Source organism: Petaurus breviceps, unplaced genomic scaffold (assembly GCF_028583685.1).
Source record: "Petaurus breviceps papuanus isolate PSGF00001 unplaced genomic scaffold, PetGlider_PUasm1.0 90743, whole genome shotgun sequence".
In the NCBI taxonomy this organism is placed as follows: domain Eukaryota; kingdom Metazoa; phylum Chordata; class Mammalia; order Diprotodontia; family Petauridae; genus Petaurus; species Petaurus breviceps.
Genome location: NW_027187332.1, coordinates 9242220 through 9267773, shown reverse-complemented (window position 1 = coordinate 9267773; position 25554 = coordinate 9242220). Strand labels below are relative to the sequence as shown.

Sequence of the window (25554 nt, the reverse complement as noted above, 5' to 3'; positions counted from 1 at the left end):
AAGACAAAAAACATGCCTTTTTCCATTTTTTCACTAACTTTTGTTCTTGCTTAATTTTCTATGCCAATCAAGGAGGATCTTGGGAGTAGCCTGAGCTTGATAGGGCCATTCTACACACAACTCCCGTGGAGTTCAGAGTCGGGGGAAGAGCAGAGTTTTATTTTGTGTGACTTTTCTTTAAGGGAAGGAATATTAGTCATTTTAGTGTATAGTATCCCCACTGAATATTAAAGGGCCATTTTCTAGCCCTAAGTCAGTTGTCTGAGATAACTAACTTCAAATTAGTACCAGGAAAAGGGAGTCAAAAGAAAAGACAGTATCACTGTGGGGAATACTAGCTGATTTTGGCAGGTTATGCTTAGGTAGATATGGTCCATCCAATAATACAAAAAGCATTTGTTGCTTATGCTAAGCTCTAAAAGTTTGTCATCCTATCTTGGAGTACTGTACCATAGAAAGTGGCCAAGAAAGATAGCAATTGACTTTGCAGAAATAAAGTCCAGAAGCTCATAGCAAAGAAAAGCAATAATTAAAAGAACTGGGGGGGGGGGGCAGAATCAAGATGGCAGAGTAGAAACAGGACTTCCGCACAGCTCAGGCTTCCACCTCCTCCAATACATGTAAAAAATTACTCTAAACAAACTTTAGAGCTACAGAACCCACAAAGTGACAGAGAAAAACAAGGAAGGCCTGAAGGAAGGCTGGAAGGCCAGCAGGAAGGGTCCATCACAGTGTGCTGGGAGTTGGGCACAGCCCTGACTGAGTGGCGTTTTTAGCCCCAGGATGGACCCTACCAGTGGCAGCTGGAGCAGACTTCATGAGAGTTAATCACCAGCAGCTGTAATGGTTTCCAAATTTCTCAATCCACAAATGCCAAAGACAAAGTAAAAGGTTAGTGTGGAACTTTGCTGGGACAGAGGGAGCACGGTCCAGCTGCGGAGGAAGTCAGGTGGCTGCAGACGCTCCTGCATGGCTGCTTCCAGAGCTCCTGTCCTGAAGGGGGACCAAGCAACCATTCAGAGGCTAAGCACTCTTGCTTTGACCTGCTTGGATCTGGATTTCAGTCTTGGGTGGTAGTCCTGGGGTGTGTGACCAGTGAGCCAGAGTGTGCAGGGGCTGTAGCTCTAATAGCTCTGGCAGCTGTAAAAACCCCAGCAATTTGAGACAAAACTCTCTCTATTCTGGAAGCAGAGTTCTACCATGGCAAAGAGCTCAAAAGCCAAGCAATTGGCTGCCAATATGAGCAAGCAACAGAAGCACAAACAGATGATACAATTCTTTATTGGAGACAAAAAGGATCAAGCCATGGAGTGGCAGGAAGACATCAAAGACAGAACTTCTGCATCAAAAGCCTCCAAGAAAAATATGAACTGGTTAAAAGCCATGGAGGAGCTCAAGAAGGATTTTGAAAATCAAGTAAGAGAAGTGGAGGAAAAATTGGGAAGAAAAATGAAAACGACACAAGAAAATCATGAAACCTGAGTCAACAGCCTGCTAAAGGAGACCCCAAAAATACACTGAAGTAAATAACACCTTAAAAAACAGACTAACTCAAATGGAAAAAGAGGTCCAAAACTCCAGTGAGAAGAATGCTTTAAAGAGCAGAATTTGCCATATAGAAAAGGAATTTCAAAAACTCACTGAAGAGAATAACTCCTTCAAAATTATAGTGGAGCAATTGGAAGTTAATGACTTTATGAGAAATCAAGATACTATAAAACAGATTCAAACAAATGAAAAATAGAAGGCAATGTGAAATATCTCACTGGAAAATAGATCTAGGAAACATAATTTAAAAATTATTGGCATACCTAAGAGCCATGATCAAAAAAAGAGACTAGATACCATCTTTCAAGAAATTATCAAGCAAAATTGCCATGATATTCTAGAACCAGAGGGCAAATAGAAATTGAAAGAATTCACCGATCACCTCTTGAAAAAGATCCCAAAAAGAAAACTCCTAGGAATATTATAGCCAAATTCCAGAGTTCCCAGGTCAAAGAGAAAATGGTGCAAGCAGTCAGGAAGAGACAATTTGAGTATTGTGGAAACACAATCAGGATAACACAAGACCTAGCAGCTTCTACATTAAGGGATCAAAGTTCTTGAAGATGGCAGAGTAGAAGCAGGTCCTCCCCGTGGCTCCTGGCTTCCACCTTCCCCAATTCATGTAAAAGGGGATTCTAAACAGACTTCAGAGCTACAGAACACAAAAAATGACACAGAAGCTAACCTCCCACTGAGTACAGCCCGGCAGACCGGCAGAAATAGGCCAGCACAGCGCTCTGGGAGCCAAGCCCAGGCCCGCATGAGCTGGAGGTTTTAGCCCCAGGGTGGGTCTGACCAGCCACCAGCCAGAGGGACTCCAGATCACCACCATCTGTGGTCGTTTCCAGATTTATCAACACATGGATGCAATGGACAAAGTGAGAGGTCAGTGCAGTATGGACTTTAGGACCCAGCAGTTAGGAGTGCTTCAGCTTTTGCCCCTGGGGCAAGAAGCCGCTAAGGGCTGCAGTGCAGCCACAGCTACCACATGGCAGCCTCAGCTCCTGGCCTGCAGAGTGTAGGAGGACCAAGCAACCAGTCTGAGGGGTAATCGCTCTTGCATTATCCTGCCTGGATCTGGATTGCGGTCTAGGGTGGGGGTCCTGGGGTGTGTGTCCAGCTTGCCAGATCATGTGGAGGCTTCAGCAAGGGCTCCCAACTAATACCTCCAGCAGCTGAGAAAATCCCAGCATATGGGATGGAAGCTCCCCTGTTCGGTAGCATAGCCCTACTGTGGCAAAAAACCCAAAAGTCGAGTAAATGAGGGGCAACATGTCCAGGCAAAGGAAACAAAGCAAACAGAAGAACCCAACATTAGACTCCTATTTTGGGAACAAAAAGGATAAAAGCATGGAACAGGAGGAAGACAGAGAAGTCAGAACTCCTGCACCAAAAACATCACATATGTATTCATATGCCCATATACCCTCATATATAGACATATATATATATGTATATATACATATTTCTAATCCCTTCAACTACTGAGAAAAGTTTCATAAGTTACAATTATTGTTTTTTCCATGTAGGAATGTTAATAGTTCAACTTTGATAAATTCCTTATGATTTCTTTTCCCTATTTACCTTCTCATGCTTCTCTTGCTTCTTGTATCTGAATGTCAAATTTTCTATTCAACTCTGGTTTTTTCAGCATGAATGCCTGAAAGTCCTCTATTCCACTGAATGACCATATTTTCCCCTGAAACATAATACTCAGTTCTCCTGGGTAGGTGACTCTTGGTTTTAATCCCAGCTCCTTTGACCTCCAGAATATCATATTCCAAGCTCTTCGATCCCTCAGTGTAGAAGCTGCCAGATCCTGGGTTATCCTGATTGTGTTTCCACAATATTCAAATTGTTTCTTCCTGGCTGCTTGTACTATTCTCTCCTTAATCTGGGAATTCCGGAACCTGCCTATAATATTCCTAGGAGTTTTCTTTTGGGGATCTTTTTCAGGAGGTGATCGGTGGATTCTTCCAACCTCTATTTTGCCCTCTGGTATTAAAATATCAGGGCAGTTTTTTTGAGAACTTCCTGGAGGATGATTTCTAGGTTCTTACTTTGGTCATAGCTTTCAGGCAGTCCAATAATTTTTAAGTTATCTCTCCTGGATCTATTTTCCAGGTCAGTGGTTTTTCCCATGAGATATTTCACATTGCCTTCTATTCTTTCATTTATTTGGATCTGTTTAACAGCATCTTGATTTCTCATAAAGTCATTAGCTTCCATTTGCTCAAATCTAATTCTGAAGCAATGATTCTCCTCATTTAACTTTTGAGATTCTTTTTCCATCAGGCAAATTCGGCTTTTTAAGGCATTCTTCTCCTCATTGCCCTTTTGGGCCTCCTTTGCCATTTGAGTCAGTCTGTTTTTTAAGGTATTATTGTCCTCAGTCAGGCTGGTGACTCTCATTTCATAATTTTCTTGCATTGTTCTCATTTCTCTTCCCAATTTTTCCTCCACTTCTCTTATTTGGTTTTCAAAATCTTTCTTAAGGCCCTCTATGGCCTGTAACCAGCTTGTATTTTTCTTTGAAGCTTTTGGTGCAGGAGTTCTGACTTCACTGCTTTCCTCCTGTTCCATGCTTTGCTCCTTTTTGTCCCCAAAATAGGAGTGTATTGTTGGAATCTTCTGTTTGCTTTGTTTCCTTTGCCTGCTCATTTTGCCACTCAATTACTTGACTTATGGGATTTTTGCCACAGTAGGACTCTGCCACAAGACAGGGGAGCTTTCGTCCCAAACGCTGGGGTTTTCTCAACTGCCAGAGGTATTAGATGGGTGCCCTCTCTGAGGTCTCCACATGCTCTGGCAAGCTGGACACACACCCCAGAACCTCCACCCTAGACTGCAATCCAGATGCAAGCAGGTTAAAGCAAGAGCAATTACCCATCAGACTGGTGCTTGGTCCCCCTACACTCTGCAGGCCAAGAGCTGAAGCCGCCACGTGGCGCTGGCTGGCTATGCCAGTGTCTCAGTGGCTTTTCGCCCTGGGGGGTAAAAGCCATGCACTCCCACTTACTGGTCCCAAAGTCCAGACTGTATTGACCTCTCACTTTGTCCTTTGTGTCGATGTGTTGACAAATCTGGAAACGGCCACAGCTGCTGCTGATCTGGAGTCCCTCTGGCCGGCGGCTGGTCAGGCCTGCCCTGGGGCTAAAGACCTTCCCCCCCCCACCAAAAACATCAAAGGAAAGTACAAGCTGGTTACAGGTCATAGAGGACCTTAAGAAGCAAATAAGAGAAGTGGAGAAAAAATCGGGAAAAGAAATTAGAACAATACAAGAAAATTATGAAATGAGAGTCACCAGCCTGACTGAGGAAAATAACACTTAAAAAACAGACTGACTCAAATGGCAAAGGAGGCTCAAAAAGGCAATGAGAAGAAGAATGCCTTAAAAAGCCAAATTTGGCAGATGGAAAACGAATCTCAAAAGCTCAATGAGGAGAATCATTCCTTCAGAATTAGACTGGAGCAAATGGAAGCTAATGACTTCATGAGCAATCAAGATGCTGTTAAACAGATCCAAACAAATGAAAGAATAGAAGGCAATCTGAAATATCTCATGGGAAAAACCACTGACCTAGAGAACAGATCAAGGAGAGAGAATTTAAAAATTACTGGACTACCTGAAAGCCATGATCAAAGAAAGAACCTAGAAATCATCCTCCAAGAAATTCTCAAGGAAAACTGCTCTGATGTTTTAGAACCAAAGGGCAAAACAGAATTTGAAAGAATCCACTGATCGCCTTCTGAAAAAGATCCCAAAAAGAAAACTCCTAGGAATATTATAGGCAGGTTCCAGAATTCCCAGATCAAGGAGAGAATAGTACAAGCAGCCAGGAAGAAACAATTTGAATATTGTAGAAACACAATCAGGATAACCCAGGATCTGGCAGCTTCTACACTGAGGAATTGAAGGACTTGGAATGTGATATTCCAGAGGTTAAAGGAGGTGGGATTAAAACCAAGAATCACCTACCCAGCAAAACTGAGTATTATGTTTCAGGGGAAAATATGGTCATTCAGTGGAATAGAGGACTTTCAAGCATTCTTGCTGAAAAAAACAGAGTTGAATAGAAAATTTGACATTCAGATACAAGAAGCAAGAGAAGCATGAGAAGGTAAATAGGGAAAAGAAATCATAAGGAATTTATCAAAGTTGAACTATTAACATTCCTACATGGAAAAAACAATAATTGTAACTTATGAAACTTTTCTCAGTAGTTGAAGGGAATAGAAATATATATATGAGGGTATATGGCCATATGAATACATATGTGAAAGTGTGTATATATGTTTACAGGTAGATATAGATAGAGGGCTGTAATGGGAATGCAAATTTGGAAGATCTTCCCTGCCCCTAGGCTGGAGTGCACCTGAAGCCTGGGGTGGGAGGCTTGTTTTTCAGTAGATACTTTTTGATTGGCCAGTGGGTCAATAAGGTTGTTATATTCTCTGAGCCAGGAGAAGGCTATATAAGCCCTGATGTGAGGCTTTGTTTTGGGGGCTCACTTTGAGAAGTGTTCTGTGATTTGATCTGGATTCTGGGAAGCCGTTGTCCAGAGCCCCCCTGGCTTTGAAAAACCCAGATGTTGAAACCCAGATGTTGATTGGGTATGGATGTAATGACTGGACAGTTTGGAAAGCTGTCTACTTGATCTGTTTCTGTCTTGATAATTCTGTCTGTGTATTCTGAAGTTCGGGGTGCTGACCTTTTTCCCCTGAACAAGGTAAACGATATATGTCTGACTGATTAAAGTAAGCTTGTTAACCCATTTTGAGTTGCTTTCCTTTATCAAAGCAGATCCAAGAACCTGTGGTGGCAGCAAACCCTGAGGACTCTTGGGGTGCTTGCTGCTACAAGGGCACAGGACCAATTTAATAGAAAGGGATGATACTTAAAAGGTGAAATTAAGAGGTGAGAGAGGAATATAATGAGAGGAGATGGGGAGAGACAGAATGGGGTAAACTATCTCATATAGAAGAGGCAAGGGAAAATGATTACAATGGTGGGGAAGAATAGGAAGGCAAAAGGGAATAGGTCAACCTTTTTCTCACTGAATTTGGCTTAGGGAGGGAATGAAATGCACACTAAATAGGGTATCTCACCCTACAGGAGAGTAGGGGGGAAGGGGATGAATGGGGGGATGATGGAATGGAGGGCAGGCTGGGGGGGAGGGAAGTTGGAAGCACCCACTTTTGAAAAGGGATGGGATCAAAGTAGAGAATGGAACTAGTGGGAGGTGGGATAGGAGGGAGGGAAATATAGTCATTGTTTTACAATATATCAACTATTAATGTCTTGCATAAGCTACACATGTATAACCTATACTGAACTGCTTATCTTTCCAGTAAGGGCTGGTGACAAGGGAGGAAGAGAATGAATCTGGAATTCAAAGTTTTAATATCAAATGTTTAAATGTGTCTGTATGTGTATATATATATATATATATATATATATATATATATATATATATATATATATATATACTATTAATAATACTATTTTACATGTAATTGGGAAATAAGACATACAGGCAATGAGTCATAGAGATCCACCATGCCCTACTGGAAAAGTCAAAGAGGGAATGAGAGAAGATATGGGAGAGAGCAGATTGGAAGAGGGGATATACTGTGGGATTGCTATTTGGGGTGGTGGGTAGGGGAAAAATGGGGAGAGAATGTGTAACTCAAAATCCGGCAGAAATGAATGATGTAAATCAAATGTTAAGAAAGCATTTGAAAAATGAAAAAAAAAAGAGATCATAGTTCTTGTAATATGGTATTCCAGAGGTCAAAGGAGCTAGGACTAAAACCAAGAATCACCTACCCAGAAAAACTGAGTATAATGCTACAGGGAAAAATATGGTCATTCAATGAAATAGGGACTTTCACACATTCTTGATGAAAAACCTGAGCTGAACAGAAAATTTGACTTTCAAATACAAGAAGTAAGAGAAGCATGAGACAGTAAACAGGAAAAAGAAATCATAAGAAACTTATTAAAGTTGAACTATTTACATTCCTACATGAAAACAATGATAATTGTAATTCAAAAGACTTTTCTCAGTATGAGCATAGCTAAAGGGAATATACATATATATATATATGTATACATACATATATATGTGAGTGTGGGCATTTGTATGTTCATGCATACATAGACAGAGGACACCAGATGAGTTGAATATTAAGGGATGATATCTAAAAAATAAAATTAAGAGGTGAGAGAAGAATTTATTGGAAGAAGAAGAAAGGGAGTAATAGATTGGGCTAAATTATCTCTCATAACAGAGGCAAGAGAAAACTGTTACGAAACGGAATGGGACAACCTGATTCTCATTGAATTTGGCCTAAGGAGGGAATAACATACACACTCAATCAGGTAACTTACTCTACAGGAAAATAGGGTAGGGGATAAAAGGGGGGCAGATATAGAAGGGAGGGCAGATTGGGGGAGAGGGTAGTTAGAAGCAAACATTTTTGAAAAGGGATAGGGTCAAAGGAGAAAACAGAATAAGTGGGGGCAGAAAAGGATGGAGGGAAATACAGTTAACGTTTTACAAAATATCTAATATGAAAATTATATGGGTAACTACACATGTACAATCTATATTAAATTGCTTATCTTCCCAGTGGGGGTGGGTGAAGAGGATAGAAGGGAAAAAAATCTGGAAGTCAAAGTTTTAAAAACAAATGTTTAAAAATTGTTTTTTTACATGCAACTGGGAAATAAAATATACAGGTACTGGGGTATAGAAACCCATCTCACCCTACTAGAAAGTTAGGAGGGTGTAAGGGGAGGACATCAGAGAGAACGGAGTGGGGGATTTTGGGGTGGGGGTAGGGGAAAGACGGGGAGAGAAAAAATTGTAACTCAAAATCTTGTGGAAATGAATGTTGAAAACTAAAAATAAAGAAAATTTTTAAAAAAAGAACTGAACAAACTCAACAAAAATAACACACTCAGTGAAGAGCACTAGAAAGCAGTGTCATGGCATTACCAGAAGACAGAAACAGCTTTACTAGCATCAGATGTGTGACTTGTCCTGGCCATACAAGTAAGAGAACATTGGGTCCTCTGACTAGGGCCTAATGAAACAATGTAGTATCTCATAGAATTTAACATATTTCATCTCTTCCATGAAAACCAAACAAGAATGGAATAGAAAAGAATCTCTAAAAGTGAGGAAACAAAAAACTTTCACTTCCAATTCAAGTTTTCTATGGTTATCCTCTTCACCCATCTGTACTTCTTCATACTTTTTTCCCATACAGTAAGTTAAGATATAGCATTCTCCTCAATAAAGTGCATTTTTTGTTTCCTCACTTTTAGAGAAGAAGATGAGAATCCCACTTAACCTAAAAACCATGCTTACTCCAATATACCTCTGAAATCAGAGAGATAGATCTAGTTTCTAGAGTGGTAACTTGGTAGAGTGGATACTTCTGGGTTTAAAATTAACAAGATCATGGGGAGGCTAGGTGGCTCAGTGAATAGAGCACTGGCCCTGAAGTCAGGAGGACCTGAATTCAAATCTGGCGTCAAACACTTAACATTTACTAGCTGTGTCACCTTGGACAAGTCACTTAACCCCAATTGCCCTGCCCCCCTCCAAAAAAAAGCAAAAAAAATAAAATAAATTAGAATTAAGATCTGAATATGAATCCTATTATAGACATTTTATAACTATGGTAACTATTGACTATATAGAAATTTATCTAAGTCTCAGTTTCCTTATTTGTAAAAGGAGGAGGTTTGACTAGAAGGTCTTTAAATCCAGGTCTCAATTTATGATCCTATGAAAACAAGTAGTCATCCAGTCATCTCTTGTTGACTTCTATTAAAGAGAATTTCACTACCTCTCAAAGCAACTCATTCCACTTTTAGACAGCCCCAGTGGTTAGGAAGTTTGTTTGTTTGTCTTACTTGACATCAAGTCTAAATTGGCTTATTTACAATTTCTACCCCTGACTCATATTTCTGCCAACTGAGGTGAAAAAGAACAGAAATTTAGTTACTTTTCTAAGTTAAAATACTGAAAGTATTTGGAGAGAATTATCTTATTCCTCTTATGTCTTTTCTCGTCCAGGCCAGACATCCCCAGTTTTTTCAATGATCTTTATATGCCATGATCGTGAGGTCCTTCAATGCTTTGGTTGCCCTCATATGGATGTTGTTCAGTTTATTAATGAAAACCATAAATCTTTTTATTTGACCAAGGAAAACCAGAATAGAACTACCACCTCCATATTCTTAGACATTATGACTCTTTTAAGTCCATAATTAGTTTAGTTTATTTGCTGCCACAGCCTACTATAGACTCATGTTAACCCTTCAAGTCCCCTAAAGCCCAGATGTCAGACAAAATGGTGTCTAATCATGCCACATTCATCTTGAGCTTTTGAATATGATTTTTTTTAACCCACATATTAGGTGTTATCTTTATCCCTATCACATTTCCTCTTACTAGATTTGGTCCAGCTTTTTGGTCTGTTAAGCTCTTCCAGATCCTATCAATTCAAGACATCTAGCTCTCTTAATTACATATCATCAGCAAAAAGCATGCATCTATGCCTTTATTCAAAGTCAAAACATGAAATAGGACAGGGTATAACACAGATCCCTGAGACACTCCATTAGAGACATACCTCCAAACTGAAACAAATACATTTAAAGACTACTCTTTGGTTCTAGCCATTTCAAACTCAACTAAATATATCATCTAACCCATAACTCTACATCTTTTCTAAAAGAAGAACATGAAAAACTTTGTCATACATCTGGCTAAAATCTAAATAAACATTACATACCACATTCTTCTGATTTACCAGTAGAATTTTGATTTCAGTCCCAACCTGTAATTCCATCAGTGTAGGGAAGTCCCCCTAAGGAAAATCCCTTCATTAAAACACAACAGCCTCTATTCTTCAATTTAAAGGATTAATGAGTTGCCAGGGACTCTGAGCGGTTAAGAGACTTGACCAGAATCCTAAAGTCAGTATGTGTCAAAAACAGTACTTCTCTCCACTCATCAAGACTGTCAGATTGCTGTGATCCTGGATCTGCTTCTAAATGTGTTCTCTTTCCCACCCTCATGCTACCACCTTTAATCTGGGGTTTATCCTTGTATGGACGAATGGATGAACATATTTATTAAGCACTTACTATGCGCCAAAAAATATTCTAAATGTTGGGAATGCAACCACAAATGGGTGATACTATCCATGCACTCAAGAAGCTCACATTACAATAACAAAAGACAAAACATAGAGAAGAGTAGTAGCCAGGAAGGGATGCTTTGTCTTGAGAAATCAAAGGGGTCAAGATTGGTAGAGTCAATTGATTGACTGGGAATTGTTGACATGACTTTCTGGTAGCAAAGGGAGTATGGATTGATTTATAGTTCTAGATCAGGTAAGTGAAGACTACAGATAGTACAGGCAGATGACAAGAAGATGTCCAGAGTAGAAATATGAAACACAGCATGAATGGAACAACCTAGAGATAGTATGTCATGAAACATACTAACCAATCAGGACACTATGGGCCCCAGGGTGGAAGTTTCAAAGCTAAAAGGTCTAGTGCAGATCTGGTGGTCCAGAGGGTACATGTAGTTCAGATAGCAAGGTCAACAGTTCAAAGGGCACTTTCAGAGGCAGAGCAGATTACAAAAAGAGGACAGTGGTTGAACAGATATAAAATATAGTGATCCACAAGTTTCTGAATGGTTTTAATGCCTTTAGTTATTAGATCTCATCCTCTCTCTCTCTCTCTCTCTCTCTCTCTCTCTCTCTCTCTCGGAAAAGGGAGAGGAAGACTCAAGATGACTAATATTTGTGGAAGCCAGGGAGAGAACAATTCTTTTATAATATCATTTATGATCCCTGTTTCTATTTACCAAGCAGCAATTATTTTGGTATTGTGTCACTATACAAAGATGATTTTTAAATGTTGGTGATGCTTTTTAATGTCATTTTACAATAAAATTGATGTAAAATTAGCATAGGTTGTAACCTTTTGAATAAAAGTAAAATAACATATATTGAATATAATTTCCACAGTTAAAATCATTCAAGAATGATTTTTCCAACCAATATTCAAGACACTCTTTGTACCTTTCAACAATATGTAAATACCCATTAAAAGTCTACTAAATTTCTATTGGCTTTTTGATGCATTATACATTCCATATAGAGTTTCAAAGAGAGAAGTTACCATTTAATACAAGAGAATATATTTCAAATTTAATTTTAATCAAAAGAGATAGTTGAGAATGGAAAAAAATGCTCAGTTTTCCATAATCCTGGCAAGATAGTTTATGTGGTAAAGTTAATATATAACTCTTCATAGACAAAAGTTTCAATCTCTTCTGCTCATGAAAGGTAGAAGGGAAAAGAAAAGAAAGGAGAGAAAGGACAAGACAGAGGAAGGAAGAAGAGAGTAAGGAAAAAGGAGGAAAGAGAAGACAAGAGCAATAAAGCAGAGAAGCAACAGGAAAGAAAATAAAAGTTGTTCATTTGCCTAACGGGTATTGTTTCCCTTCATTTCATGGCTTATTTTTTGATGGAGAACAATGGTCAACAGCCAACCAAGGAGAAAGAAACCAGGAGTTTAGATAATTCAGAAATGAGATAATTACACATTCATAATCAGTAATTAGCCATGATTTTGGTTATTAATCATGAAGCCATTCATTTAGCTTTCAAATAATGAAAGGGATCTTCTGATAGGTTTCATTTTCATCATCTGTGAAGCATGAGTCAAAAAAGATGATCCTTTCTAATTTTAAATCCTAAGTGCAAACTTTCTCAGGTCTTTTCAATATAATTTTAACTAATCTTACAGAAAATAGCATAGAAAAGATTCCTCTACAAATATGCAAAAGAAAGCAGAAAGTTTCATGTATAATAGGAAGCTATAAATATTTGGAAATATGCTATAATTATTTAGAATAATTCTAACTGTTTAACTTCACAGATGTCTATGCTTAGGATAGTCTCATAGTTCACATTAAAAAAATAGGGGGAAGGAAAACAGTGATTTAGCAAGGAGTTTGCAGGCATATAATATGTATGCATGTTCTGCAGGATTTGGGATTAGAGAGTTTCCGGAAAGTCTAACTGAAATTTTGAGGGGTAGGATGGGGTGGGGAAGGCTCCCCATAAGAAACACTACAATAGAAATAAAAATCTCCTTTTGTACCAAAACATTCATAATAATGCTTTTTGTGATACCAAAAATCTGACAACAAAGTGAGTGTCTGCCAATTGGGAAAGGAATCCACACACACTCACATATATGTACATGCATGTGTGTATATGATGTATGCATGCACACAGGTATACATGAATGTTATTGCATAACCTGATTACGTCATAAGAAATGACAATTAGGAAGAATCAGAACATGGGATGATTTTATGAAAGGATATAGAATGAACTAAGCAGAAATAGAAAAACAAAACCTATGACTCTAATGACAACTAGAAAACCCCTAAAATGAAGCTAAAAATGGAGTAATCATTGATACCAAGGTGGGTGCCAAAGAAGTTAGGAAATACATCTCCTTCCTACTGGTAGTAAGGTGACGAACAATAGGTACATAATGCTGCATGCACTGTTAGATGCAGTGTCTCTGCTATTTGGTTTTGCTTAACTGTTTTTTCTTTATGACTCAGGAAAAGAGAGGGAGGGATGAGGCATACACAGAAAGAAAAAATGAAAGGAATCAATAGAACCTCCTATTATGAATAAAATTTTAAAAATTATTCTTTTTCATTTCAAAGAGATTAAAGAGATATATGATGAAGATCTATAAAATCACAGAGGTCATCAATAAACAAGGACCTGTTCATCAAATCTCAGTACACTAAAATCTCCTGAAGCTTGAAAGAGGTAAGGTAGGTCAAATGAAAGGAAATGCTATTACACACACCAGGTGGTAAACCTGTGGAATTCATTATTCTACAAGATGGTACAGGCAGAAAATAAAAATGTCACAAGTGATAGAGTCATACGAATTATTAAAGCAAAATGTAATACATTCAAACTCAACTAACTCCAGTGGCTTCCTATTGTTTCAAGGATTAAATATAAACTTTTCTCTTTTAGCCTTTAAAGTTCTTCACAAACTAGTCACAATCTATCTTTCCATTATTTTTTGCTTTCCCTCTCTGAGATCTAGCCAACTTAATCTTCTTTTGGATTCCTCACTTGAGACTCCATCTCCCACAATGGTATCTTTGCCTTGGTTGTCTCTCATGCCTTTTTGAATGCACTCTTTCTTTACGTATTTCTGAAAGTCTCTCTTCCTTTAAGATGCACCTTGGGCAACAACTTCTAGAAGAAGTCTTTCCTGACCTCCCAATTGCTAGCATCTTCCCTCCCAAACTACCTTGTTTTTGTTACTTTTTGTTCATTACCTTTACATTTTTTTCTGTATATATTTTTATATGTACTTGTCTCCCCTATTAAAATGTAATTGTGAATAGGGGCTTTTTCATCCTTTGTGTTTGTATTCCAGTGTTTAGCACAGTTTCTGTACATAATAGGTGTCTAATAAATACTAACTGATTGAATGATAATTTGACATTAAAATCAGGAAAGACAACTGCATCCTTGTGATAAAATCTATGATGGATATCTAGGAAGAAAAATACTAGACTAAGTGAATGGTCTTAGTTCTCTTTTCCCTTTCACACTGTTCCTTGTGAGTCTCTTTTGATGGATTTTCCTCCTATTACTCAGAATATGGGTGTCCATCACATTTAATCCACTCTTCTCTCCCTATTCTAGGTCCCTTAGAAACTGAACTTCATGTAGAAATAACTCCCAAAACTGGACATCTATCCCTACTTCTTTCCCTGAGCCCCAGCTCAACTTCTCCCCCATACCTGCTAGCCCTTTCCACTAAGAAATCTTCCAATTAATTAGAATTCAGCATATCAAAAAAAATAATCTTCCATTCCTCTCACAGAACCCAGTACTCCTTCCTAACTTCCCTGTCTAGTCAATGGGATCATTCTCCTTGTTTCCCAAAGCTAAGGTTTTTTAGTCATCTTTGGCTCCTTGACCCAGCTCTCTACCATTGATTTTTCCTTCAGAAAACTTATTCAATTCCCATAGCCATCATCCTTATCATCTCATACCTTGTCTAGTGCCTGGGACTTTCTCTGACCCTAGTCTCTGTTCTAATCCATCTTACATAATACATCTTACATAACTGGTAATAATACATTTGCCAGATACCTTACAAATTGCATCCAAAGAGCTTTAAAAATTAAAAGGCTAGGTGGCACAATGAATAGAGCACCGACCCTGGAGTCAGGAGTACCTGAGTTCAAATCCGGCCTCAGACACTTAACACTTACTAGCCATGTGACTTTGGGCAAGTCACTTAACCCCAATTGCCCCTCCAAAAAAGCAAAAAAAAAATAATAATGTCATCTCTATAAAAGATATAATATGATTTTTGAGGTGGTTAGGTGGCACAGTGAATAGAGCACCCACCCTGGAGTCAGGAGGACCTGAGTTCAAATTCGGTCTCAGACACTTAACGCAAAACTAGCCATGTGACCTTGGGCAAGTCACTTAACCCCACTTTCCCTGACTTCCCCCTCCAAAAAACCAAATAAAATTTAAGAGTTGGAGGACAATTCCAGTGAGAAAAGTGCCTATACATATCACCAATTAAATATTGCCACAAAGGAGAAAAGAGAATAGAAGATGAGATGCCCAGAATTTCACAGGATACAAAACCCAAGAAAAGAACCAGTAGTAAAACACATGGCCTCAAATGTACATAATTCAGGCCACAAGAGGAACTACAGGTCTAATGCAACAAAACAAATTTGATCTCATTGGGTATCACTGGGAGACATGGTAAAATAAAACCCTTGCCTGGATGGATCTAAATGAATCTTACTCAAAAAAAGGGATGGACAAAAATAAGGGTTTGGTGGGATAATATTGCTTATTGTGAAGATATACTCACCAGAGGATCGATCTAGCTCTTGCTCTACATATATACATACATATGTGTGCATATATACATACAGGTAGACATACATACATGTATGTATATTTGTGCTGTGTATGAATATATACATACACACATATATATAAAAGCAGGGGTGCCTGCACTCCTACTTTTGAGAAATTAACTACCATTAGGCTCAAAAAATAAATGAGATCCCATTTTTCAGAGGATGTCAACTCAGGAGGGAAGAGAGATGTTCAAGAGTGAGGTCCTAAAGATATAATAAGAAACAATACAAGTGAGGAAGTAAAATGGGGTTTTCTGAAGAGACTAGTGATAGCACACAGGAAATTCACCAACCAACTTATATTTTTAGAAGAAATATAAAGAAGATACAATCAAATACAGGAAACATAAAATTAATGTGTGCCACAGTTCTCTAAAAACTGTATCAAGAATGACTAATCCAAGAATGAGCTAAAGCTAATGAGGGAAATTTAGGAGAACAAAAAGGGGTTAAGTCAAATATGGGTGGTGGGAGAAAGATCAAAAAAGGAATAGGACCTTTTCTTGGGGTGGCACGAATAACAAGTGACCACAGAGAGAATCCTTCTGTTTCTGGTTTCTCTGCAAAGGAGAATGAAGTTTATACTGGAAATGGTAGAAGAGAAATTACCAACAAGAGGTTTATCCCCAACATAAATAAGGAAAGTGTAAGAAAATACCTAGTTACTTTTTATGAGTTCAAGTCACCTGACCCAGACAAACTATATTTTCAAGTCCTGAAATGTGATTGATGAGTCACTGTTGATAATATCTGAAGGGTCATGGAGAACAGGAGAGGCACCACAACATTGAAGAAGGGGAAGAGTCCCAGCTTTCAAAAAAAGAGTCCAAACTATAAACTAGTCAACTTAATTTTATTACTCAGAAAACTCTAGAATAAATCATTAAGCAGTGGCCAGTGAACACTAGAAAGGAAATCTATGATTGCAGATATCCAGCTTGTCTTCATCAAGAAAATGGAGTGCCAAATTAATCCCATTTCTTTTTTTGACAGAATTACTAAACTAATGCATGAAGGGAATGCTTGGCATATAGTACATGTTTAATAAATGTTTACTGATTGACTGACTGCTGTGAATATAGTTTACTTGGATCTTAGAAAAGCTGTAGGTTGGGGCGGCCAGGTAGCACAGCGAGTAAGAGCACCGGCTCCAGTGTTGAGATAGACCTGGAGATCGAATCCCGGGCTCAGACACTTAGCAACCACCCAGAAACACCTGGCCGTGTAACCTTGAGCAAGTTACTTAACCCCAATTGCTTAGGGGCGGCCAAGTGGCTCAGCGAGTAAAAGCACCGGCTCCAGTGTTGGGACGACCTGGAGATCGAATCTCGGGCTCAGACACTGTGCACCACACCCAGAAATAACTGGCGGTGTAAACTTGAGCAAGTTACTTAACCCTGATTGCTCAATAAAAAAAAAAAAAGAAGAAGAAAAGCTGTAGGTAAAGCATAGCATGCCATATATATGGAAAAGATGGAGAGATATGCATTAAACAGAAATAAAATCAAATAGATTAAAAAATTATTTAGTTTTTAATGGGTCATTATAAACGTAGCAAGAAATTGAATGGATGACCCTTTGCTATTTAACTTTATTTTTTCCAAATGACTTGAATACAGGCATGGATACTACACTTATCAAATTTGCAGATGATAGAAAGCTAGAACATGAGATGACAGAATTAGGATCCAAGAGGATCTTGACAAGCTATATCATTGGTTTGAATTTAATAAGGTGAAATTAAATATGGAATTACATTAAGACTTGCACTTGAGTACAAAAACATTAATGATGGGGAAGACCTAGTTAGACAGCCGTTTTAGTGAACTACACTCATGTCAGCAATATGATGGATCAATCAAAACAGTCAACATAGTTGGTTTGCATTGAGGGAGGCACAGGTCCTAGCAATAGGAAAGTGTTAGTCCCACTGCACTCTGTTTCCATCAGATTTCATCTGAGATAATGGCTTTAGTTCTGGGCACCACAGTCTAAGAAGGACATTAATAAGCAACAGAGTGTCCAGAAAAGGTGAAGCAGGACGGTAAAGGACCTTGAGTCATGTCTGAGACAGACAGAGATGGGGGTGGGGAGGTAGGGACAGATAAAGTACTTAAAAAGTACTTACCATATGTAAGATATTCTGCTAAACTCTGGGAATACAAATACAAACAAGAAAAAAAATATTTTTTCTCTCCAAGAGCTTATATTTGAACAGGAGGAGGTAATATAGTAAGAACTAGAAAGGGAGAAGGCCGGGTTGGAAGATAAGCAGTAAGCTGTGAACAAGCTTTGCTTAGGACAAGATGAAGTAAAGACTTACCTATCACAGACTTAGCTTTCCAGGGTGAGAGGCCAAGACTGTAGAGGGAGGAAGATGAGAATGTTGGCCAGGAGGCAGCATACTATAGAGATGAGAAGTGAAAATATGAAGACACGTTGAAGCAAAATGGGTACATTCCTACTTTTAGAAGAGAAGACTAAGTGAAATATGACAGCTGCCTTCATGTGTATGAATGGCTCTCATTTGGAAGGGTGACTAAATTTGTTTAACTTGGCTCCTTATGGCAGAACCAGGAACAATGGGAAGTTGCAAAGAGGGCAGTAAAGACTTGACATCTTGAAAATCTTTCTCATTAGGGGGTGGGTTCCCCTATCTTGGAGATCGATCTTCAATCAAAATACAGACAACCACTCATCCTATATGCTGTCTTAAGTATTCCTTTTGTATGTATAGGTGTATACCTGGCTGCTGAGGTCGCTTTTACCTCTCAAATTCTGTGATTTGAGATTAATCTATGAGGTTAATCTCCCTAAAAATGCTGTTCATCACATAAGTCTTCTTTAAAAAAATTTGCAGTTGGGACAGCTAGGTGGCGCAGTGAATAGAGCACTGACCCTGGAGTCAGGAGGACCTGAGTTCAAATGCGACCTCAGACACTTAACACAAAAAAACTAGCCATGTGACCCTGGGCAAGTCACTTAACCCCAACTGCCCTCCAAAAAGCAAATAAAAATAAAAAATATGCAGTAGTCCCAAAAGGCCTACTGAAGAAATTCCTAACATCTTCGCCCAGCATTCAAAGGGTTCTCCACAACCTGGCCCCAACCTCTCTATTCCCCCTATATGAATGCACTTCAGCCATTCTATTCCCTGTTTTCTAACTATAGCTTGATTAATTTTTACATTAGGACTTATTATTCTTCCCTACCTGGATGCTTTCCCTTCCCTCCAACATTTTCCAAAGATAAACAAACACAGAAGGTTTTTGATACTCACTGGCGGAAGAATACACCAATAAAATTACAAATCCACAAAGAAAGTTCTTTGGACATTGTTCCTTGACGCAAAATTTTTAAATACTCCAAACCACAGAAAACTAAGCTTTACTTCTAACTTGGGAAGAGCTAAAAACTCTCCTTGTTTTTTCAAAGAATGAAAGACTTTAATAAACAAAATCAATAAGCACTTATTAAATGTTTGTCTACCATGTCAAGTACTATGCTATGCTCTGCAGATGATAAGTCAAAAAAGTGAGATAGTTCCTGCCCTCAAGGAGCTTATATTCTAATGAATATATTCATTAGTTATATTCCCCTCCAAAAAACAAGGGGGCAATAAAATGAGAAGTAATGCACTAGACTTAGAACTGGAAGAGACCTTAGAATCAATGTTAATGCTCAAATATTTATTAATTGCCTACTATATACCAGGCATTATACTAAGCCTTGACCACACAAAAAGAGACAACCACAATCTCTGCCCCTAGGGGAACTTATAATCTTTTTATTCATTTTTTAAACGTTTTTATTTAAAGTTTTGTGTTTCAAATTCTATCCTTCCCTCTTTCACCTCCCTCCTCCCTGAGGCAGTAAGCAATCATATATAGATTATACATGTTCAATTATGTAAAATATTTCCATGTTAGTTATTTTGTACAAGAAGACTAAAAAAATGAAAGAAAGTAAAAAATAGGATATTTCAGTCGTTATTCAATCAATATCAGTTCTTTCTCTGGAGAAAGACATTATGCTTCATTATCAGTACTTTGGGATTGGGTTGGATCATTGTATTGCTGAAAACAGTTAAGTCATTCACAGTTCTTCATCGAATAATATTGCTGTTACTGTACACAATATTCTCCTGGTTCTGTTCACTTCACTATGCATCAGGTCATGTAAGTGTTTCCAGATTTTTCAGAAATCATCCTGCCTGTAATTTCTTTTAACACGATATTCAATTATAATCATATATCACAATTTATTCAGCCATTCCTCAATTAATGGACATCCTTTTATTTCTAATTCTTAGCCACCATAAAAAGAGCTGCTATAGTTTTATACAAACAGGTCCTTTTCCCTTTTTTGGATGTCTTTGGGATACAGACCTAGCAGTGGTTTTACTGGATCGAAGGGTATGCATAGTTTTATAGCCCTTTGGGAGCTTATAATATACCTAGAAATTATCTAGTCCAACACCACCTTTTTTACAGTTGAGTAAAATGAGATCTAGGAAAGACAAGTTACTTGCCTATGGTCATATTAGCAATAAATGACAGGGTCAGGATTTAAACTCTGATTTTTCAGACTTCAGATCCAACCTTTTTCTATTATTGCTCCAGTCTGCCCTAGCTCCTAGTTCAACATCTCAATTCTAGCTGCTAGTTTCTAGTCTGATACATTTTCTCTGGGCACAGGAAAGTAATTGTTTTGGTTTTATAATCCTTTACTGGTACCATAATCCTTTTTATCTTCTGCTTCTCTACAGGCAATATTCTAAATAAAATTCAACAGATAAGCATCTTTTCTCCCCCAAAAAGACACACTTAAGTAAATTTATAGAAAGTTTAAAGAAAAGATAGAAAACTTAGAGTGAGGAAAAAAGAAACTACAAGGATTTTATTCTTCTTTTCCTACATATGCTTCTTGCACCAGAACTGATTTTTGCTTGTGGAGTGAGATGACCCCACCTACATTTCAGGAATATGGGAACATAAAATTCTTTAAAGTGAGAAATAATGAATAATGACAAAATTATTCAAATTATCTGGGCTACTTCAAACTATTTAAAATAAGACTGGGTGCATACTAAGAGAATACAAAAAGGCAGAGGATTATTTACCTGATTTTTTACTTTATAAGCCTCTTTTCTTAGGAAAATTATTTTTTTAATCAAAGTGAGGTCTCCATTTCTACTCTACAACAAAGCATTTTATATTTTTCTTTTGGATCTCAGGCAACTTTGGGAGATATGATGCAACCAAATTAGTATATTATTTAAAGAAATCAGATTAGCCTTCATTTTGAAGTTCAGTCTTAAAACAAATTACAACAATTACTAATCTCCAAATCATTTTCTAAATTTAACAGATTTCAATGAAATAAAGTATATAGAAATTATAAAGACCTCATAAGGGAAAAAAGGCTTAATTCTTTCATTCTAAAAGAAAAACACATATCAACAAAATTTACACTAAGGCAAAGTTTCCTTATGAATTCTGGTTGATAGGCAATATATAAATTTGAGTGACATCTACTATTCAACAAATTTATTGAATTCTCACTATCAATAAAGTAGAATGGTAGGTGTTTTAAGCAAGTGAAAAAGGGATAAGATGTAGTCTCTGCCCTGAGAGAGCTTAAAATTTAGTTGGGAATAGAAGATGAATACACAAATCAATACCGCACAAGGCATAATGCTAGCCCAGGTACAGGAATTCATCAAAGAGAGCTCACTTCTTGCTAAAGTAATCAGTGACAGCTTCATGGAGAAAGTAACATTAGTTCTGGACCCTGAATATTGGTAGAATTTTGAAAGAAATTCAAAGAAATGGGGGGAAAAGAGATAGAGAAGTAGGAAAGTACAAGGTGTATTAATGGGGAAAGAAGTAGACTGTGCCTGGAAGTTACTGGATTTGAAATCAATAAAGCTGAGTTTGGAGTCATACTTATTTAAATGTGACCATGGATGAATGACCTACCCTCTCAAATACTTAGCTTTCTCATCTCTAAAATGGGGGAATAATGCCTGTATTATTCATGTCAAAGAATTGTTGATTGTCAAGTGCTTTACAAAGTCCTTAAAGTGTAAAAATGAGCATGAATTATTATTGAAAGAATAAAATGGGAGATTAGGTTGGAAAGGTAGTTTGTAGTCAAGTTTTAAAGGACCCTCAATATGAGGTTTAAGAGTCTGAACTTTATCCAGAAGGTAATGGTGAGTCACTGAAGGTTTCTCTGTAGAGGAGTAACCTAAAGCAGTATTCAAAGCAAAGTCTAAAGATCTATTAGTATTTAAGTCACATCAAGTACCAGCTCTCTTCCAATCCCAAACAATAGCTTATAGTACTAAGCAAACAATTAGCCTGCAAAGTTTAATAGGCTTGACCTGATTTTTTTTCTTTTACCAGGCTCATATTATGCATTGCATGTTGTAGCCTCAAAAGGGGAGGTTATAGCACATCAGTTGTGTGTGTATGTGTGTGTTTCCCTTGATACATCTCTGCTAATGATTTTTAAAAGCAGGATATGCAAGCCAATAAAAAGGGGGAAAGTAGCTTATGTTAAGAAATAATCAAATTGACTCAATTAGACTATCTGAACAATCATAGTACAAAGCTCAAAGTGGAGCATGAAACTTTCTCTTAAAAAAAGATTAATTGCTTTCATTCTGTTTACATTCTTCTACAAGATATGACCCATGGTTCTTTCTAAAGAAACAATTATCACTTCCTTATGCTTGGCCTCAGTTTACTCATTTGTAAGGAGAGGGAGTTGAACTAGATGATCTCTCAAGTCCTTTTGAGTTTTTAAATCCTAAATTTGTGTTTGGATAAAAAAAGTCAGCTAAGCCAAAGACCTGACTGAAACTGAAATTCAACAAAGGTTGGGTATTAATTTTCAATTTAAACAAAGAAACAATGGGGCTGCTCGGGCCGGGAAAAAGCAAATCAACCTGATTTACTTGGAATGTTGGATAAAAGACAAAAAAAATTTAGTTAAAAAAATTGAGGAGAGAATACAGAGGAAAAGGAATTGGCTGAAAAGGGAAGAAAACCTATGTAGAACATGGGACCAGTAAGAATGAAAAGCATATGAAATATAGAATCCTATAGACTGCTAAAGTACACTAACTGTAATTGTCAAGTACCATTATCTGGATGTTACTGACTGTCGGTATGCTGAAGTGGTTGAAGAAGACCCCCTCACTCCTTTCCATCTGCAACCCAGGTAAATACTGCTCTCTGACTTATAGCTACTACCATTGCTAGCTCTTGGTTTGTCACTCTGCCTCAAACTCATAGGGAAACAGATATCTGTGTTTTAAGAGAATAGCTGCATTTCTGATTTTTTCATGTACTCTGTCTGGTAAAAGTCCTTCCCCAGATACTATATTACAATAACTAACTTGAGAATACAAAGTGAATCCATGGGGCTTGTCCAGCTACATCATAAAGCATTTTTCCAAAAACACTGGAAACATTCTCAACTAATCCCCTCCCCTCTAATTCTCCCTCTCTTCCCACCATGGAAGCCAATCAGTAAACCCATGTATTATAATGGCTTTAATTTGTGCTTATGCTTGTATTCTCCTTGTTTCTAAGTGTCTTAGTTCATTTAACTAAACACAAACTAAAAAACACCTGGAGACCTCAAATGCTGTAACACAAAACCCTCATGCCTAACATTTCATCAGGGAGGAATGATGGAAGTCATTAGGAATGCACAATGAAGAGAGATAAGTGAGAAGAAAGAAGTTTTCACCTCAGAAATGTGAAACAGGCTGAAAAATGATGAAAGACAAACAAGTTATCAACCTGCATGCTCCAAAATTCACATTCCTTCTCAGACTTTCGATTCTTTCATTGCCTTATTCCTCATTCTGTTCTGGTTGTCACCTCCATTCATTTCACCCTTACCTGTTGTTTCAGTCCAAACCCCTGGTCTGTACTCATTTTCATTCCCTTGAAATTCTTATTCCATAGTTAAACAGTTTATATTTGCAATGTCTTTTGCCAGCAAATTCCTTGCCCACTTTGTCTTATTCTCGTCTCTTAACAGATCTTAAAACTGAGTTACCCCATATGTCTTCTCCATTCATGTACTAATGCTGGTTCAGGATGTCATTTTGGCATGGGTACTGGTTTCGCTACAAATTTAGCTTATCTAATTTCATCTGGCCCGTTACTGCCAAATAGTACTCTTTTTACTCTTCCTTAATTACCCATCAATCTAGATTGTCCCTCTACCCATAATATTGCAAAGCTTTTTTTCTGACCTCAATCCACCTTCGTCACCCCCTCTCAACCTCATTCTCAGTAGCAACTTCCTTTACCCCAAGAAGCCATTGATTAAGTGTTCCCTCTTTTCCCAACACTACCTTCCTCTCCTCCTTACTAAATCTTTCACAGTCTCTCAGATCTTTCTCCTCCCATCTCTAGTCACAAAACTACCACCCTTTTTCAGGCCCTCATCACATCTCACCTGAATTACATTAGCTTTCTAATGGTTCTCCCTGTCCCCAAGTCTTTCATATTTCCAATCCACCCAGCACACACCTGTCATATTGGTTTTCTGAAAACACAAATATGAACATGTCACTCCCCTGCTGAAAAAGCTTCACTGACTACCTGTTGTCTCTCAAATAAAATATAAACACTTCTGTTTGACCTTACAAGCCTTTCACAATTCGAACCTAAACTATCTCTCTAGATATATTTCCCATTGCTTTCCCCTATATACTATGTATGCATTACAGCCAAATTGGCCTCCTTGTTGTTCAGCATACGTGAAATTTCATCCTCACCTCTGTGTCTCTGCACAAGTGATTCCCTGTGCTTGGAATGGTCTCTCATGAACTGTACCTCTTAGAATCCCTAGCTGCTTTCTAAGATGTAACAGCAAGCACCCCAAGCACACCCAGGGTGGCTGCCAACACAGGTTCTTAGATCTGCTTTTCTAAAGGAAAGCAACTCAGAATGGGTTAACAATCTTGCTTTAATCAATCAAACATATATCATTTACCTATAGTTCAGGGGAAAAAGTCAACACCCCAAGCTTCAGAGTATACAGACAGGTTGTAAACAGAAGTTACAAGACAGAGAAACATTTCAGCAGACAGGCCTCCAACTGTCTGACCATCACATCCATACCCAGTCACAGTTACCAGAGAGGGAAGCACCAACATCTGGGTTTTCAAAGCCGGGAGGCTCAACGGCTGCCCAGAGTCTCATCAAGTCAAATCACACAACACTTCTCAAAGTGAGCCCCAAAACAAAGCCTCACATCAAGGTTTATATAGCCTTCTCCTGGCTCAGAGAATATAACAACCCTCTTGACCCACTGCCCAATCAAAAAGCATTACCAAAAATCAAGCCTCCCCCCACAGGCTCCAGGAACACTTAAGCCTATCAAAGGGCCTAGGGGCAGGGAAGATCTGAAATTCCCATTCCCATAACACAAGATCAGATCAGGCACCAGCTCATATATAAGACTCTTCTTGTTCTCCTAGTGGTTAGTCTTTTTCTTCTCTTGTATATGCCCCCTTCACCCTTGTCATACAGACACAGCCAACCTTGTCCAGGTCCTGATCACACCTCATCTGGACTACTGCAATAGTCTTTTAAATAGTCTTCCTGAATGAATTCACTTTCATTCTCAACTTTCATTCTTAACTCAGCTGCCAAAGTGATTTTTTTTAAGCACAGAAAAGGGAAATTGATAAGTCAAGGCACTCACAGAGGCTGTTTATTTAAAAGACATGGGGTAGGGTGGGTTGGAACTAGAGAATCATAAGGAATCTTCTTCATTACTGTTTTAAGGAAGGATGGGGTGGCTAGGTGGCACAGTGAGTAGAGTGCTGGCCCCAGAGTCAGAAGGACCTGAGTTCAGATCCAACCTCAGACACTTAACACACACACACACACACACACACACACACACACACACACACACACA

At 38.2% G+C, this 25554-nt stretch overlaps 1 protein-coding gene across 1 annotated transcript in view; it reads right to left on the bottom strand.

Annotated features, from left to right (window-relative positions):
- The window catches only part of GPC5 (glypican 5), a 1030830-nt gene that overhangs the window by 857402 nt on the left and 147874 nt on the right, over positions 1-25554 (bottom strand). The gene's annotated exons all lie outside the window — the stretch shown is intronic.